Source organism: Ursus arctos, unplaced genomic scaffold (assembly GCF_023065955.2).
Source record: "Ursus arctos isolate Adak ecotype North America unplaced genomic scaffold, UrsArc2.0 scaffold_4, whole genome shotgun sequence".
Lineage (NCBI taxonomy): Eukaryota > Metazoa > Chordata > Mammalia > Carnivora > Ursidae > Ursus > Ursus arctos.
This window is the reverse complement of record NW_026623056.1, coordinates 21,894,027-21,901,662: the sequence shown is the minus strand read 5'-3', so window position 1 is coordinate 21,901,662 and position 7,636 is coordinate 21,894,027. Positions and strand designations below refer to the sequence as shown.

Genomic DNA, 7,636 nt, shown 5'->3' with positions numbered 1-7,636 from the left:
CCACTCTCTGACTCTTACATGAACCCCATGGTTTCTCTTCATGAGGCTTCTAGCCCCTCAAAATTTTAATTTGCCATGACCTTGATTCTACCTTATAGTTTTTCTCTTTCTTCTCTTCTAGCTTTATCTTCCACCGAGACTTTGTGTTTCTAAGTTCAAATAATCATAGAAGGCCTCATTCATCTTTTGGCCAAGCCAACATATAGGTTTGTAACAAACCTGTGGAGTAGCTTACCTCCACTTCAGTGAGAGGCATTTGGAGACAAGGTGGCATGATCACGGCTACCTAAGAGAAAGTCCTGAGTGATGGCTGGATAATGGGCGGCCTCAAAGAAGAAGCTGCATATGGTCAAGCGCTGCACCCTCTCTTCCTTACCCCAAATACATACAGTGTCTTTCCTAAAAACCACATGAGACTCTGTTTTTGTGTGTATAATCCTTTCTATCTGAAATGACCTAATTTTCCAATGGTCATCTACTGAAATCTTACTATTTCTTCAAGGTCCTTTCTCAATTTAATTTCATGGAGGTTGCCCGAACTCTCTAAGAAGAATTAAACTCTTCATGATCTATTTTCCCTATACCCCTCTAAAATGCTTTTTTTTTTTTTTTTGGCTTAAGGCCTATATATGTTGCCTATAATTAATTTCATTGGATAAGTGTGAGCCTCTGGAGATCAGGAACTTTGTATCTTGTATTCATTGATGGTTCCTTTGCAGAGTTAAGCTCAATGCTTATAAGCATTCAGCATCAAAACAGTGTTTTTGAATTTTATTTAATAATGTGGCTAATCCGAAATCATAAAGTTCAAATCATTATTTTGGGCTTTGATTATGACTTAAAATTCACTGTCCTGTCATAGTTTCAGATATATAATGTTAATAAATACTTTAATAATATTATTTGAAAAGAATGAGTAACAAAAACAATGCCTGTGATGTATGTTCCTTCAAAAACATGGAGATTCAAAGAGGTATTATATGTCTTATAGTTTATTTGATAAGTCAATTATATGTCTTATAGTTTATTTGATAAGTCAATTAACATTGTAAAAATCAAGCTTTATTACTTAGCTACTCTGGGTCTTATTTTCCCATTTATAAAATAAAGGGGTTTGTCTGGATTGTCTGGATGGTCTAGATGGTCTCTAAAATACCTCTCAGTTCTGACATCCTATAATCTTAGGCGCTTCATGTATCATTACCTATATCATTCAGTATCAATCAATATCAATGATCTTCCCCATCATTCTTCTCCCTTTATTTCCCCGTCCATGAAAATACTTTTTGCACTTTTTCTTATTCCTCATCTCTAAAAATATAACAGAGACTTCCAAATTCATGACCTGTGCATTAGTCGAAGTCTACTTTCTCTTCACCTTTCTTAGGTTTATAATGGGACTTTCAAACTGACCCTATTATCTTCCATTTCAAGCTACATTGGAAGAAATCCTCCACACCTCAGATCCTTTTTAGTTTAGTTTCCTTCAATCTAACTTAATTAAGATGTTTAGGATATTTTGTGTAAGTACACAATCTAATTGTCACGACAAAATGCACAGGGACCTCCAGAAGCTGGCTGGAGCACACACACTAGGAATCTCTCCCCTCCCGCCTCTCTCCTCAGGGAGCCCCAGCTGGTGAGTCAGGGCTGTGCTGGCAGAACCCTTGAAAGAGCCTGGAAAATAAAATTCTTGAGAAGGGCAGATTCCTCTCCTCAGTGGAAAATGCCAAGTTGTAAAAACAGAGGCCGAATGACTGAATTTACAGCCGTAATTATCTCAGAATGATAATTAACTATTTTCTTCAAGTTTTCAGAGATTTAAAGGCCTCCCACTTTGCTCTAACTGTATCTGTTTTAGTATGAGTGTGTTTGGATTTTCTGCTTGGATTCTAGAGAATGATTGAAAACTTGTTTTTTTCTTCCTTCCCAGGATTTTTGCACTCATTCCCCACTTGCTCTGATGGTCTATGATGGGAATCACTTCTGTAGAACTAGTTTTTTGTTGTTGTTATTGTTTATGCTTCTTTCAATTTAAATGACCATCAGTGAATGGATCCATTTTTAGAACCAAGCATTAAAATATTTTTTAACATACTGGGACAGTTAAGATCCCAAACTCTCTGGCATCAGATGGATTTGGTCTAGTTTGGTTTCTGCCACACGGTGGTAGATAAATGGTGGGGTGACAGTGTCTACCCCAGGTGCAGGCAGTAAGACAGTGCATTATTGGTAGAGGATTTATAAACAATAATAAAATGGACAATAATTCACTTTGATTTTTATTATCATCATGTGCAGGCACTTCTAAAAAATGCCAGTAATAAAATACTTCTCCTTGAAAACATTCTTTTTTGGTCCAAGTTCTAAACCAATGGTTCTCAAAGTATACTTTGACCTAAGACCACTGGAAATAACTAGAGATCCTTTTGGGGAGCCTGTGAAGTCAAAACTATTTTTATAATAACACTAAAATATCATTTGCCTTTTTCTCTCCTATTCTCTCTTGAGTGTACAGTGAAGTTTCCAGAAGCTGTAATGTGATAGTACAACCTACTGGAGGATGAAGCAAATAGGAGTGTTTAACACCAACCAAAATGCAAAGCAATGTACTTCCAAGCTAATTTTAATGTAGCTTTTCATTAAAAATACTCTGTTGCCATGTAATATTTTTATTGTTATTTTTAAATAAGTTATAAATACATATGTAAATGTTTTCCATTCTAATTTCTAATATGGTAAATATCACTAGATATCATCTACAAAAGTAAAACATGTTTCACCTCTCAAATGATTCTTAATAATTTCAGAAATCCTGAGACCAAAAGGCTTGAAAATCACGGTTCTAAACAATTGCTGTGGTTAATTTTCTTTTTGATAGCTGTGGAGTATTCCTCTGAAAGGATGAAACACATATTATAAGCATACACATTTAACAAGTAATCAATCGATGGACATTATTTCTAATCTTTACTATTATTCACAGATCCGCAATTAATATACTTACGAACAATTACTCTCACGCTTACCTATAAGATGTGTATATAATATATCATCCAATGAGGACATCTTTGAGACTGAAAGGGTAGGGATGGTTGTGATTGTGCTGGGACAAAACAAGTCTAAGCCAGGACTATACCCCAGTCACACTGGATACATCATCTCTCCACTTCCATAGCACCTACCATGGGGCAAGCATTTGACATATGTTACTAAATTTTATAATCATGGCGGCCCCATGAGGTACTTGCTATTATTATCCCCATTATACAAATTAGAAACCCCTGACGTAAGGAATATCAAATACTTTCCCCAATACCACACTTAGTAAATGCAGAACCAGGATTCAAACCCAAATGGTGTGACTCCAGCATTTATGCTGTTTACCTCCACAGTACGTTGTCTCTCTTTGAGGCATGTAGGAACTTACCAAAGCATAAATTCCTAGAGTTACGATTGTGAGTAAAAATGTATGTGAATTTTTATGTTGATAGATTTTGTCAAATATCTTCCCCTAAGGTTGATCTGATATTCACTAACCAAGAATTCATAAGCTTATCTATTTCCACAAATTCTCACCAATGTTGCATATAATCCTTATAAAAAACACTTGCCATTCTGATATGAGAAAAATTGTATTTCAGTGTGTTTGCTTTGCTCCTCTTCTGATGGCAGTTGGGCCTACTTTCATGTGTTTAAAAATGCTGCATTGTAACGGTTAATTTTATGTGTCAACTTGACTGAGCTAAGGAATACCCAAGTAGCTGGCCAGACTTTACTGGGTGTGTCTGTGAGGGTGTCTCTGGAAGTGACTTCAATTAGCATCGGTAGACTGAATAAAGACGATCTCCCTCACCAACGCTGGTAGGCATCATCCAATCCACTGACAGCCTGAATGGAACAAAGAGATGGAAGAAGAGTGAGTTCCCTCTCCTCTTGAGCTGAGACATCCATCTTCTGCCCTCAGACACTGAAGCTCCTGGTTCTCAGGCTTTCAAGCTCAGACCAGTACTTAACACCATTGGCCCACTGCTTCTCTGGCCTGAAGACTCAGACTGAATTACACCACCAGCTTTCTGGATTCTCCTGCTTGCAGATGGCAAATTATGGGACTGTTTGGCCTCTAAAACTGTGTAAGCCAATTCCTATAATAAATCTCCTCTTATCTAGATCTATCTCTCTATCTTTCTATCTATCTATCTACTTACCTACCTATCTACTTACCTATCTACCTACCTATGTGTCCTACTGGTTCTTTATATCTGAAGAATGTTGAATAATACATACATACTGATATTTCTGTTCATAATTATTGTACTTTTTCAGTTATATTCTTCATCTTTTGCTTACTGATTTATGCAAGCACTGTATTAAGGAAATCAAATCAATTATCTGCCATATATATTTCATGTGTCTTCCCTCTTCTTTTCACTGTTTATATTACTTTGCCATGTAGATTCTTAAAAATATATTTACATAATTAAATTCAATAATCTTTTTTTTCTCTTGGCTTTTGAATTGTCTTTTATACGCAAATGGACAGCCTCACTCTATTTATGGGTGTGTGTTTATGTGTGTGTGTGTGTGTGTGTAATACTTTCAGAGTTTCTCCTTGCTTCTTTTATAGCTTAATTTTCACATTTCAGTCTGTGAATTACCTGTCATTTACTGTAGTGGAGGCAGGTAGTCACTTTTAATTTTATTTTCTATCATACATTTTTAATTATTATATTGTCATAATATAAATTATATATGATGATGTTCATTTCTCTACTTTTTCAAAAATATCCAGGATATTTTTCTTGTCTAGTTTTCCACATGAATATTAGAAATAGCTAATCTAATTATAAAGTGAGAGTTCCATTCATGTTGTTAATTAATTTCTCTGTTATTCTAATTTATATAGATTTAAATTTTGTAATAGTTCACTTGAAGAAACTGGAATTCTTTTTCATTATTTCAAGTCTTATTTGAGTTGCTCAATAATTTTAAACTCATCTTCACATAGATCTTGTCTGAATATAAGAGGAATAGTTATTTTTATATAAGTTCTGTGCATAGGACTTTTACTGAATTATAATGTTGCAGTCTTAAATGTGAATACACAAACAATGATCAAACATAAAATAAATCTTTCAAAATGAAAGAGTAGAACAAAATAAGCATAAAAGAGAAAAGATATCACTGGAACTAACACAGATAATTCCAGGAAAACTTCATATAAAAACAACACTAATCAGAGGCCTTAGAGAGATTAGAAAAAATATTTCATAAATAAAACAAAAACAGAATGCCACGGAAAAGGGACAAATAAGTACAAGGAAGAGTTCTTGGAATTTAAAATATCTGTTCAGTTAACCAGTTCAAGAACAGCATTGAAAGGTGACTTCAAGGAAGTCTCCCTTTTTTATGCAAACCTAATAACATTCTTTATTTTGGAAGGAAGGGATTTTGTTGGTGTTACATCTTTATATCTTGCATTTTGCTTTTTTTTTTTTTAAAGATTTTATTTATTTATGTGGCAGAGAGACAGCCAGCGAGAGAGGGAACACAAGCAGGGGGAGTGGGAGAGGAAGAAGCAGGCTCCCAGGGGAGGAGCCCAATGTGGGACTCGATCCTGCGTCTCGAGGATCACTCCCTGAGCCGAAGGCAGACGCTTAACCACTGCGCTACCCAGGCGCCCCTGGTTTCTAATCCTAGCTTACCACTGAAATAGGTAAAGCAACTTTTCAGTATCATTGTAGACCAAATAGGTTCTGCTTTGTTTTCGATCTACTCTATTGAAATCTCCTTAGTTCTGACTTTGGCGTCACACTGCATACTTTCCCCTCATATTCTTGTTCAAGTACAGTGTATTGAATTATGAAGTATCTATTTAACCCTCTTTTTCACTATTAATCTGGGAATTCCAAGAGGACAAAGACTACTTGCTTAGACACTTTCACACACATTCTGAAGAGAACACCCCACATGTAGTGGACACTAAGGACTGACGTTGAATGAAAATTCAGTTTCACAGATGTTAACGTACCTCGTAGCAGGCACGACACTGCATATTCTATGGAATCCCAGGTGAGACCCAGTCCATGACACCTTCTCTTTTTTTTTAAGACTTTTTTTTTTTTAAAGAGAGAGAGAGAAAGCAAGAGAGCAAGCACAAGCAAGGGGAAGGGCAGAGGAAGAGGGAGAAGCAGACTCCCCACTGGGCAGGGAGCCCAATGCAGGGCTCCATCCCAGACCCTGGATCATGACCGGAGCCAAAGGCAGACGCTCAACCGACTGAGCCACCCAGGTGTGCCCATGATACTTTCAATGTAACTGAAAGTGAAGAAGATGAAAAAGAAAATTAGCAAGCTACAAACGAAAACTGGGTTTCTCCTTCTCAACCTCAGCACTGTTGATATTTTGGGCCAAAGAATTTCTTATTGTGGGGAACTGCCTTGCGCATTTTAGAATGCTTAGCATTGTTTCTGGCCTCTACCCACCACAAGATTCCCCACAATCATGAGAGCCAAAAATGTCACCAGGCATTGCCAAATGTCCCCTGGTGGAGAAAAATGCCCCTGGTTGAGAACCACCAAGTTAATGTAAGACATATTCAATAAAGTAATATAAGCAAAGAACTTTGGAGATTCAAAATAAGGAGAGATGTACCTAGTTGGAAAAATCAGGAAAGTTTTCATAAATAAGTTGTTTACATTGAGACATCATTAGAACTATGTCCAAGGCATGTTTGAAATTTTGGCTAAAGTGTTCATCCCTTGCACTCTGAACAAGTTTGATTTGTTAATTTTGAGCATGAGTGTTAGCAAAGGGTATTGATAAAACTAGAGGAAGATTATGCTATGACTATTTTCTGATATATAAATATCGAGGAGATAACGCTATTCTTTAGCTGATTATGTATGGATGTGTGTTTAAAACAAGCTGTGGTCAATTTTATTAAAGAAAAATTTTGCGTGATTTACTTTTTACAAGTCTGTTCTGGCAGGCTTCTAACGTTATCAGAATCACCCGGATCAATGGTAGCCAATCTCATACTCTAGTATTTCCCACATACTGTGCTCCATTCAATATTACTGCCACTGTGGTGATAGACACTAGTTTGGGCCAATGTGACGTGGTATTCTATTTCAGATTTCCTCAAGGCTAGGCAGTTGATGGCAAGGATGACCAGTTTGGCTTAGCCATATCTGATCATTTTCAGGGTCGGCTTGTACCCCAGCACATACTTTCCACTTTTCATAACAAGGTGGAGCCTAGAGTTGATCGATACCAGGAACTTTTTTGTCTTCTTTGCAGGCACCATCATCCTGCCTTAGGTGCAGGATGGCCCCAACCAAGAGCAGCTGCCAAAATAGCTGGAAGAGAGAAAGGAAGGAAGCTGATTGTTTGTATATTCTCCAAGTAACTCTTTAGATTTGCAGGTTTTTTGCTTTCATCTTGAAAATGCAATTTAATAGTATTGTCTATTTTCTTGATAAATTATTCCTGTTTCATCATATAATGATCATCTTAACTCCTTGTAAGACTTTTCTTTGCTTTACTATCTATTTTGTTATTAATATAAAGTAAGCATTTCTTTAGTTAGACATTGTTTGATATCTTTTCCCACCTTCATAATTTCATTATTAAT

General features: G+C 36.3%; 1 pseudogene; it reads right to left on the bottom strand.

The window, feature by feature from the left end:
- Positions 1–6,964: 6,964 nt before the first annotated feature.
- LOC113253535 (60S ribosomal protein L30-like) lies at positions 6,965–7,309 on the bottom strand (annotated as a pseudogene).
- Between the last annotated feature and the right edge of the window lie 327 nt (positions 7,310–7,636).